General features: G+C 38.2%; 1 pseudogene; it reads left to right on the forward strand.

Moving 5' to 3' along the window:
* The first annotated feature begins 2,666 nt into the window (after nucleotides 1–2,666).
* On the forward strand, nucleotides 2,667–3,959 carry LOC102834928 (annotated as a pseudogene).
* Nucleotides 3,960–12,469: the final 8,510 nt, after the last annotated feature.

Genomic DNA, 12,469 nt, shown 5'->3' on the forward strand with positions numbered 1-12,469 from the left:
AATTCCCTTTAAGATGTTTTGAAGTGCTGGATTGGCTTTGACAAAATCTCTTAGCTTCTGTTTATCCTGGAATGTTTTAACTGCACCGTTGTATTTGATTGACAGTTTTACTGGCAAGATGATTCTTGGTTGGCAGTTGTTAAGTACTGTGGAGTCAGTTCCAACTGAAAGTGACCCTGTGCAGGGTTTCTGAGGCTGCAAATCTTTGCAGGAGCAGAAAGCCTCATCTTTCTCCTATGGAACAGCTGATAGTTTCAAACTGCCAGCCTTGAGGTTAACAGCCTGATTTGTAACCACTACGCTACCAGAGCTCCTTAAAATTATGTCTATGTGGCCCAGGCCAAAAGCAGTAACCCCTACCACAGAGAAGTCTCTGCAGGAATTTCCTTTAAGGTAGTCAATATGAGTGGAAGAGGTGATAAGAAGGAAACTGAGGTTGTGGGAGCTAAGGTATAACATTTGCCCAAGAGGGGACAGAGTTGGTAGAGCCTTTGTCTTCCCTTCTGAGGGAACCCTGCAGGCAAACTGTAAGTTGACAGGGATTTTTTAGGCACAACATCATAATACATATTCAGAGACAGGTCTGGAAGGATACAATAAGATGTGATGACATTCTAAAAGTATTGTCATATGGAGAATACTGCTTAGGCATGAAGAGAATGGGAACAAGTAGGATGAAATGAATTAGCAATGTGTAAGGATACGAGGAAAGCCATGGATCCTAAGATTCAATTTGACCCTCAATCCTAGCAAATCCTCAAAAGGTGGTGATATCAGAAGTCCACAACTGATCAGCTAGAATCTTCTCACCAGGGGAACTTCAATTATCTTTTTTTCAAACCTAAAGTCTTGCCCATGAATCCCCTCAGCCCACACCTGAATATGAGCAGGTCAAAATTATGGAGTAAAGGGAGCAGTAATGGCCACATACACACACACAAAATAAATAAATAAATAAAAAGGGAGATCTTTTCTTCCAATATTCATCCAGCAGAGGAAGTTCTGGGAAGTCTTCATTTGCTACTTTGTTTACAGATAATAATTTAGTGAGAAACAAAAACTGTATAGAATTTCCCAGAAAGTAGACACTGTGTGTGAGTGTGTATGTGTGTGTGTGTGTGTGTGTGTGTGTGTGTGTGTTTATGTGAAAACTCTTATTTCACAGAGAGAAAAGAAAGGGGTCTTTTGTATGCATTATGAGAGAGTAGTCAGACATTCTAATATCTCCAGAGAGAAAATTGTAGAGTGTCCTTCTTGTTGTTTTCAAGGTATTTCCAGAAAGACATGTTCTATGCTCTGCACCCAGAAGCCTGTGTTGATATGATATTGGTTTCTGTTTTCTTGCAGGTAGATCAGCAACTCCAGTTGAGTTATAACTTCTCCCCTGATGTCGAATTCAGGGCTCTCAGGTCACTCACTTTGGGGAGAGTCACAGGTTTGTTGCTTCAGTTTTGAAAAATAAATTATTACGCAATTTTCATTAGAGTTTTCATTGATTCAATTCTGGAATCTTTTACCATACTGTCTAAGATATGGAACCAAAATTTTGGGTGCAAGAGATGCTAAGGTATGTGTGCTTGTTGGGGAGGTGAGAGGGTAAGTAGAGTGGGGACAAGTCAAAATGTTTTGCAACTGAAGTTCCAGTTTATATGAGGGGGCTTCAAAATAAAAATTATTATCCTTTAGTTCAATTTTACCATGAACTTTTTGAAATCCCCCACTCTTGCTTGGGTTTATTCTAAACAAAGCATGTTTAAACATGGAACTGTGCTGAGTGTTTGGCTTCAGACAAGTTCTCTCAGTAATACGCTTGTTTTAGCCTCTCTTTAGGATGCCTTCAAAAATATCCAGTAAAAATAATGACTTACCAGGGGAATCTGCTAGATCAGTTAATTTCATGGCAAAAGATTAGCTCATAAGGTTATGCTTATAACTTACTTAGGATTTCAAGGAAGTGAACTTGATAAATTCTCAAAGGATATGAGATGATCACAAGGGCTTGTTATGAAGAAGTTTTAAGAAACCTGAAAACTACACTGATGAGAAAAAGGTCAAGAAATTGCACCAAGAAAATTTTTTTTTCCCTTCACAACAATGCATCTGCTTATTTTTAAGGTAGTAAGGGCTGTATAAGAAGAATTTGTTGTTGTTGTTTGAGGGTGTGTGTGTGTGTGAAATATTTAACCAGGTCTGTCCTCCAGCCCTGATCTTGCCATTTCAAGCTTCTTTTTGTTTCCCAAACTCAAAGTATACTTAAGGGGAATGTAAGTTGAATCCCTCCAGAATGCCAAAACTGCCATTTTGGCTTGATTTAAATGGAAGAGGGAAATTTTGGTGTGAACTGCTCACTACAGAACTGGTGTTTCAAACCAACCAGTCGCTCCTTAGAAACCCTATATAGGGTCATTATGACTCGGAACTGACTCAATGGCACTTAACAACAACATCAAATCGAAGAGTGAAAAATTATTCATGGAAGTGTTAGAGAGATGGAAACATTACCTTAGAAGCATTTAAAACTAAGTGGTGGCAAAGTCTGTTTGAACCTCAATCCCAGCGGTTCAAGCTCACTCCTCAGAAACCCAATACAGGGTTGCTATGGGTAGGAACCGACTCGAGGGCACTTCACAACAACAAAGAAGAGACACCGAGAAAGGGTCTATGGGATGCTCCAGACCTTGTATGACTACTTTTGGTGGGAAGGACTCTGGTAGACTGTAAACTTAACCTGAGCTGATCTAGAAGACCAAGATAGACGTGTCTACACCAAGGTCTCAGACCACTGTATCATTCTATCCCTAACCTTGTTTTTTCCTCATCATTCACGATTTCTTTTGAACTTTATGTGGCTATATCAAAGGCTGCCCTTTTGAATGTAAAAGAGAAAACTCGGCTGCAGACCCCTCCCAATCCCACCTTGGAGCATTTCTACCTGACTAGTAGCAAAGGAGCTCTGGTAGTGTAGTGGTTACGAATCAGGCTGCTAATCTCAGGGTCAGCCGTTCGAAACTATCAGCTGTTCAGCGGGAGTGAGATGAGACTTTCTGTTCCGGTAAAGATTTACAGCCTTGAAACTCTGTACAGCGACTGTGAGTTGGAACCGACTCCACGGCACATAACCACCAACCACCAGTGGCAATCAGCCTAAGCAGGAAGATGTTGAGCTGTTGTCACAGCAGAGTGAGCTCTCTGGTCCCCAGGCAGAGCGCTGGTGCCACCGCCGCTACCAAGACCAGCCCAGTCTCCTCAAGTAGTTCGGAATAGCCAGTGGAGATTCGCATTTTACCTGATTGCTTTCATTTCTGGCATGGCCATCATTGTGGATAAACCCTGGTTCTATAACATGAAGAAAGTTTGGGAGGGGTATCTCATACAGAGCACCATTCCTTCCCAGTACTGGTACTACATGATTGAACTTTCTTTCTACTGGTCCCTGTTCTTCAGCATTGCCTCTAATGCCAAACGAACAGATTTCAAGGAACAGATAGATCATCACCATATGGCCACCGTCATCCTCATTAGCTTCTTCTGGTTTGCTAATTACTTCAGGTCAGGGATGCTCATCATGGCTCTGCATGACTCTTCTGACTACCTGCTTGAGTCAGCAAAACTGTTTAACTGTGCAGAATGGAAAACACCTGCAACAATAGCGTCATCATCTTTGCCATTGTCTTCATTATCACTCGACTGGTCATCCTGCCCCTCTGGATCGTGCATTGCCCTGTGGTATATCCACTGGAGCTCTATTCTGCCTTCTTTGGCTATTCTTCAATTCCATGATGGGAGTACTATAGCTACTGCATATCTTCTAGGTCTACCTCATTTTGCGCATGACCTACAAGTTCTTAACTGGAAAACTGGTAGAAGGTGAATGTAGTGACTGTGAAGAAACAGAAAGCTCAGAGTTGGAAGAGGCTTCAGCTGGGGGAGGAGCAAAGAGCTGTCCATCCCATCCTTAATAACCATCTCATTCATAATAACAATGGCCATCCCATTCTCAATAACAACCACTGTAAGAATGACTGAACCATGGTCCCTGCTGCCCCCAGACTGATGATGCATAAAGCCAAGGGACTTCTTCACCAACGCCACAGGATAACTTTAAGCTCTGTGAAGAAGAGAGATAGAGGAGAGTTCTCCTCTGTGCTCAACCTCCTTGCTTCTTTGTCACCCAGTTGACACAACCAAAACCAAGTTCTAACTTATCCTACCCTCATGCAGAGGGAAGATTTGTTACATCCTGGAAGAAGGAATGGTCTAATTTGCCTCTCTATCCTCATGTTGTCCTTTCCATTTCTTTTCATGCCGCTGCTTCAACTCTGGAGGTGAGATTTACAGCTCGCATTCCTTACACTTCAGAATTTGGCTCTAGCTGTTTGCCTTTGACTCCCTGACCTCTTGAGCCAGTGTTGTGCCTTATTGTCCCATATGTGGACCTCATTCTGCCAAATTTGTGCTACCTTTCTAAGCTCCTTACTTGGGCCAGAAACAAAAGCTAAGCTGCTTTTAACCTCTGTCTTCTCTTCTAATCCATAACCAGATTGAGTGTAGGAGGGTACATACACATGACCCTTACCTTGTTGTTGTTGTTAAATGCCGATGAGTCGGTTCCGACCCATATTGTCACTGAACAAGGTTTCCGAGGCTGTAAATCTTTATAGAAGCAGAAAGTCTCATCATTCCCCCGCAGAGCAGCTGGTAGTTTCAAACTGTTGACCTTGTGGTTTGCAGCCCGAATCATGACCACTAGGCTACCAGAGCTCCTGACACTTACCTTACCTCTGCTAAAAGTGGGAACTGTGCAAATGGTCTTTCTTCATGTTACTTTTCTGCCTGCTACCCCTGTAGTCACAAGCCCAAGATCTAGAGGCCTTCCTCTGGCATCTTCCTCTTAGAATGGCAAATAATTTTTATTTTTATTTATTAAACATTTGGGGTTTTGGTTTTAAAGTCAAAATTTCAGCTAGCTCCTGGCATTTTAGCAGAGGGACCATTTCAGACCAAAATTTACTGTTAATGCTTTTTTATTTAATTAAAATTTATTAAAGATTAAGTAAAAAATGAAAAAGAAAAACACTAAATGGAGTATGTGTGGAGAAACAATCATTCCACAGTTTGAATTTTTTGTTTAATAAAGGTTTCTATAATTCTGTAGAAATATTTTTTATTTATACTCTTAGGTCTCTGGCTGGTGTAAATGATTAAATCCTTAACTTATGACCAAAAGGTTGGAAGTTCGTGTCCACATAGAGTGGTCTTGAAAGTTAGACCTAGTGATCTATTTCTAAAATATCAGCCACTGAAAAGACTATGAAACGCAGCTCTACTCTGACACACATGGGGTTCACCATGATTTTGAATGGACTTGATGACAAGTCCTATATTTGAAAGAAGCTTGTGTAAGATATTATTGATTGACCTGGTCAATTATTTCATTTCATTATGAGTTCATAAACCATTGAAGTAGGTTTGAAATCTACTATAATGGTGATTTGACTTTCTATTTCTTGGAAGCCCTGTGAGAATGCATTTTAAATATGCTAAGAGTATTTATTATGTGTAAACAGGATTGAAATTGTTATATCTTATTGATGACTAGAACCTTTATGTTTATAAAGTAATGTTTTTAATTTTAATAATGTATTATTATAGGTAGATCTACTTTGTTATTAACATACTTATTGCAATTTTTAGTTAGTATTTGATCTGTCTTTTCATCTTTCTAGTTTTGATATCTTTTTTTTTTTTTTTTCCTTTTTTATGTATGAAGATAATAGAGTTAGATTTTGCTTTGTATATCCACTCTGACCATCTCTGTTTTTTGGGGCTTTTGTTTGTGTGGTTTTTGTTGTTGTTGTTGTTTTTTGGAAAATATAGGTCCTTTTACTTTGGGGGGTTTACTTGTACAGTTGAATTAATTTGTTATTTATCCAACTTTCTCTGTAATTCTTTCACAGTCTTTCTCATTATAGTTGACAGAATGCAGTGCAGAAAGCATTAATCACTCTAAGTATTTTAAGGAGAAATAAATTTCACATAGGAAATTAATTGATTACAAAATAGCAAATTCTTTTTAGGGATTTTGTGAATGATTCTCAAGCAATTCTGAGCTCATTAGGGGGTGCTAGTGAGGAAATTATAAAAGATAAAATATTATAATGAAAGAGACAAAGACCTGGAGTTTAAAATCCAAAAAGAAACAGCATGCTTAGCATTTCTCTAGATGAATAAACTGAAGAAAAATGTAAAGCCCCGAGAAGCCATACTGAAAGATTCAGGAAAGTAGCCAAAGAAACATCCAAAGAATAAAAATGGATCACTGTACCAAAAAGAATTGGTCAACATTCAACTGTTTCAAGACGTCACATGTGATCAAGAACCAATAGTATTGAAAGTAGTTCAAGCTGTACTGATGACATTGGCCAAAAAAACCACCAAGGCTCCAGGAACTGACACAATACCAATTGAAATGGTTTAACAAATGAATGCCGCTCTGGAAGCATTCACTAGTCTATGTAAATAAAAATTGGAAGATGGTTGACTGGCAAAGAGACTGGAAGAAGTCCATATCTGTGCATATTCCAAAGAATGGTGTCCCAACAGAATGTGAGAATTATCCAACAATATCTTTAATATCACAAGCTGAAGATTATTCAGAACTTTGCTAAAGATCATTTAAAAATGGTTGCAGAAGTGCACAGACATGGAATTGTCAAAAATTGAGCTTCAGAAGAGAATGTGGAACTAGGGATATCATTGCTGATGTCAGAGAGATCTTGGCTGAAAGTAAATAATATAAGAAAGATGTTTCAATGTTGTTAAGTGCTGTTGAGTTGGCTTCAACTCACAGAAACTCTGTCTAGGGTTTCCAAGGAGTGGCTGGTGGGTTAGAACTGCTGAACTTTTGCTTAACAGTCCAGTTATTATCTTATAGTACCATACCATTCAAAGGCATTCAACTGTGTAAATCAGAACAAATTATGTATAACATTGAGAAGAATGGAAATTCTAGAACTTTTTATTCTGTTCATCAAGAACCTCTACATAGACCAAGAGGCATTCATTTGAGCAGAACAAGGGTTACTTCAGGTTTTAATCAGGAAATGTATGTGTTATGGTTGTATCCTTTCACCATACTTATTCAATCTGTATATTTAACAAATAATATGAGAGACTGGACTACATGAAGAAGAATGAGGCATCAGAATTGGAAGAAGGCTTATTAAAAACCTGTAATAGCAGTATGGATTAAAAAGCAGTGTTAAGAAAACAAAAATCCTCACAACAGGACAAATAAACAGCATCATGATAAACAGATAAAAGACTGACATTGTCAAGGATTATGTTTTACTTGAATCCACAATCATTGATCAATGATACTGCATTGGACAAGTCTGCTGCCAAAATGTTAAAGAGCACAGATGTCACTTTGAGGACTACTTTGTGCCTGATCTAAACTGTGGTATTTTGAATTGCTTCATATGGTTGTGAAAATTAAACAGTTCTTAGGGAAGACAGAAGAATAATTGATGCCTTTGAAATATGGTATTAGTGAAGAATATTGAAATTATCATGGGAATTACCAAAAGGCAGCACTTAACAACAACCAGAAGAATGAACAAACCTATTTTGGAATAAGTATAACCAGAATGTTCATTAAAAGTGAGGATGGTGAAACTTTCTCTTACATACTTTAAACATGTTTTCAGGAGGAAAAACTCAAATTTTCCCTACAGAGCCACTTGTGGGTTAAAATACCTGACCTTGTGTTTCACAGTCTAGTGCTTACCCTATGGAACCACTGAACTCTCACATAGCTGCCATGTTGTTGTTGTTAGGTGCAATCAAAGTGATTCTGACTCATAGTTGTTGTTATGTGCCGTGGAGTCGGTTCCAACTCATAGCAATCCTGTACAGGGTTTCCAAGGCTGTAAATCTTTATGGGAGCAGAAGCCTCATCTTTCTCCCGCAGAACAGCTGGTAGTTTCGAACTGCTGACCTTGCGGCTTACAGCTGGATTCGTAACCACTACGCTACCAGAGCTCCTTTCTGACTCATAGTAACCCTGTGCGAAACAGAACAAAACACTTCCTGGTCCTGCACCATCCTCATAATTGTTAAGTTTGAACCCAGTACTATTGCCACTGTGCCAGTCCATCTTATTTTGGGGCTTCCTCTTTTTCACTGACCCTCCACTTCTATTTGTGACCATCCCAAAGAGAGGTGCTATCGCTATCTACTGATAACATGTTATCCACTGACAACATGTCCAAAGTATGAGAGATGAAGTCTCATCATCCTAGCTTCTAGGAAGCATTCTTGATGTACTTCTTCCAACACAGAATTGTTTATTCTGCTGGCAGTCCATGATAACTTTTAATAATCTTCTCCAACCCCAAAGCTCAAGTGCATTGATTCTTCTACATTTTTCCTTTTTCATTGCCCATTTTTCACATGCATATAAAGGCATTGAAAATCATGGCTGGATCAGGCACACCTTAGTTTTCAAACTGTTATCTTTTTTTTTTTTTTTGGTAGCACTACAAAAATGTCCTGTGCAGCAGATTTGCCTAATGCAATACATCATTCAATTTCTTGACTGCTGCTTTCATTGATTGTGGATCCAAGCATAATAAAATATTTGACAACTTCAATCTTTTCTTCATTTATCCTAATTTTATTATTGATCCAGAGGTGAGGATCTTTGTTCCCTTTATATTGAGGGTCAATTCATACAGAAGGCTGTATGTACTCTTTGATCTTCATCAGTAAGTGTTTTAAGTTCTCTAAACTTTCAGCAAGCAAGGTTGTATCATCTGCATACTACAGATTTTTAATGCATCTTTTTCCAGTCCTGATGTTCTTCTTCATATATTCTAGCTTTTCAGATTATTTGCTCAGTTTACAGATTGAATAAGTATGGTGATATAAACAGATATAAACACAGCACTCACCTTTCCTGATTTTAAACCATTCAGTATCAACTTGTGTTTTTCAAATAACTGCCTCTTGGTCTATGTACAGGTTCCTCATGAGCTCACAATACTATCCATAATTTGTCATGATGTACACAATCAAAATCCTTTGCATAGGCAATAAAACACAACTGAACATCTTTCTGGTATTCTCTGCTTTCAGCCAAGATCCATCTGATGTAATCAACAATATCCCTACTTCCCCATCCTTTTCCAAATCTCAATTTGTACTGCATCATTTCCTGAAACCTTGCTTTTTGCCAGTGTCTTCAATGAAGCTTGGATGCTTGATTGCATGCAACCTCTTGAAATAGTTGACTATCAGCCAATACTTTTTGGTACAGTGACTCTGTGTATACCTTCTATTCATCTTTTAATGCTTTCTGCATCATTTGGTATTTTGCCATTTGTGGTGGTGGCTATGTGCTATCAAGTCGGTTTTGACTCATAGCAACCTGATAAAGGTTTCCCAAGGTAATAAATATTTACTGCAGCAGATAGCCTCATCTTTTACCCACAGAGCTGCTGGTAGATTCAAACATCTGACCTTGTGGTTAGCAGTCTAACTCATAACCCATCATGCTCCTGAAACTTTATATTGCCAGTTTGTTTTAGGTACCACTGAGTCAATTGTGACTCATAGCAAACTTATACACAATGGAACAAAACACTGCCAGGTCCTGCACCACCCTCAAAATCATGGTTAAGCTTCAACACATTGCTTAGCACCACTGTGCCATTCCATCTCATAAGGATTTTCTTATTTTTCGCTCACCTTCAACTTTTTCTAGTAGGATATCCTTCTCCTGAGACTGATCCCTCAACAAAATGTCTAAAGTAGTAGAGACAAAGTCTCACCATCCTGGTTTTCAAGTAGCCTTCTGGTTGTACTTTGTATGACACAGATTTGTTTGTTCTTTTAGTAGTCCATGGTACTTTCAATATTCTTTTTCAACACCACAACACAAATGCATCAATTATTCTATGGTATTCCTTATTCACTGTCCAACTTTCACATGCATATGAAGCTACTGAAAATATCATGACTTGGGTAGGTTCATGTTCATCTTCAAACTGACATCTTTGCTCTTGAACACTTTAAAGAGGTCTTGTGCAGCAGAGTTGCCTAATATAATAAATCATTTGATTTTTTTGACTGTTTATTCCATGGGTGTTGATGGTTGATCTGAGAAAAATGAAGTCTTTGACAATTTCTATCTTTTCTCCATTGATAAAGAGTGTTGTTTATTGGTCCAGTGGTGAGGATTTTTGTTTCCTTTACATTAAGATGAAACCTAGACTGAAGGCTGTAGTCTTTGATCTTCATTAGTATTTTAAGTCTTCTTCATTTTCAGCAAGCAAACTTGTATTATGTTATATCACAGGTTGTTAATGAGTATATCTCTAATCCTGATGCCACATTCTTCTTCATCTTGGATTATTTGCTCACTATAAAGATTGAATAACTATGCTGAAAAAATACAACTCTGATGCACATCTTTCCAGATTTGCATCCATTCAGTGTCTCCTTTCAGTGTTCGAATGACTGTCTCTTGGTCTATGTATAAGTTTCTCATGAGCACACTTAAGTGTTCCGGAATACTCATTCTATGCAATGTAGTCCATAGCTTGTCATGATCCACACCATAGAAAGCCTTTACATAGTCATTTAAGCCAGGTAGAAATCTTTCTGATATTGTCTGCTCTCAGCCATGATATCTCTCTTCCCATACCCTCGTCTGATTACAACAAAAATCTTTGATAGTTCCCTGTCAATGTAATGTTGCAGCCATGTTTGAATTATCGTGATCAAAATTTTACTTGTATGTCATATAAATATTGTTGATAATTTCTGCATTCCATGTGTTTCCTCTCTTGGGAATGGATAGCTTCCAGTCAGTTGGCCAGGTAGCTGTCTTCCAAATTTCTTAGCATAATTGAGGGAGTGTCTACAGTGCAGCAAGTTTCAGAATCTCTTTTGACAAGCTTTTTGGTATTTTCTTTCTTTCTTGACTTCGTAATTAATTTTTGCTTTTTTCCTGTATGATGTTCTTGATGTCATCTTGGCAAAATTCTATCATGTGATTTCCAGGATCATTCTATCACCAAGACCATATTCTCTAACTACTGATACTTCTTCTTTGTTTCCAACATTTGTATTCCAACTATCAGTAGTTATCAATATATCTTTATTACACATTTATCAGTTTCAGACTGAATGAGTTGGTAGAATTATTCTGTTTTGTCATCACTGGCTTTATGTGTTGGTGGGTATTTTTGAATAATAGTGAAATTAACTGGTCTTTCTTGGAGGAGTATGGATATTATTTTTTATACACAACATTATGTTTCATGATAGATCTTTAAACATTGTTTCTGATGATGAAGGTGATGCCATTCATATTGAATTTCAGGTTCCTAGCATATATAACCAAATGACTGTCATTTCAGCTCACTAACACTTAGGATATCAGTTTTTATGCATTTCTTTTTATTTTGACAAGTTCCAATTTGCCTTGGTTTATACTTCATACATTCTTTGTTCTAATTATTGTCTCCAGTTTCATATGTGAAGATCCCTAAAACTTAATTCTATTCACCCCACCATTGGCTGTTCTAATTTAATGAGGCAAGCCTTCTTGTCTTCTACTTTGAGTATCTTCCAACTTGAGGAGTCATCTTTGGGCACTATATCTGACTATGAGTCTGGACACGAGGCAGAAGCCATTCCACCATGGGTGATCCTGCTGGTATTTAAAATACTGATAGCATAACTCCCAGTACCACAGCAACATGTAAGCCACCATAGTATGAAACATTGAAAAATTAGCATTATTTAGCCTATGTCACTCTTGTTGTTGTTGCTGGATGCCATCAAGTTGGTCCTGATTCATAGCAATCCTATGCACAATAGACCATAACACTTCCCAGTCCAGCACAAACCTCACAATCATTGTTATGCTTGAGCTCACTGCTGCTGTTACTGTGCTAGTCCATCTTATTGGCAGTATGCCTCTTTTTCGTGACCTTCTACTTTACCAAGCATGATGTCCTTCTTCAGTGACTGGTCCTGCCTGATAATGTGTTTGAAGTATGAGAGATAAAGTCCGGCCATCTGAACTTTTAAAGAGCATTCTGGTTGTACTTCTTCCAACACAGATTTATTTATTCTGGCAGTCCATGATACTTTTCATATTCTTCTTCAGCACCATAATTCAGCTTCATCAATTCTTCTGTGGTCTTCCTTATTTGTTGTCCAACTTTCACATGTATCAAGGTCCTATGTCAGGTTCCAGCCTCGACAAGGAAGTGTGGGTATCATGAAGAAGGGAGATCTGGCGGTGAAAGGCATAGAGAAAGAGAGAGACGAAATATATACAAAAAAGACAGGACAGACACACAGATATGATGCAAGCTGGCAGGTAGGAAGATCTGCAAACATATTGCCTAGCATTGCACAGCATTGCACAGCTTTGCACAGCATTACACAGCAT

The sequence above is a fragment of the Chrysochloris asiatica genome, unplaced genomic scaffold (genome assembly GCF_000296735.1).
Source record: "Chrysochloris asiatica unplaced genomic scaffold, ChrAsi1.0 scaffold00332, whole genome shotgun sequence".
In the NCBI taxonomy this organism is placed as follows: Eukaryota; Metazoa; Chordata; class Mammalia; order Afrosoricida; family Chrysochloridae; genus Chrysochloris; species Chrysochloris asiatica.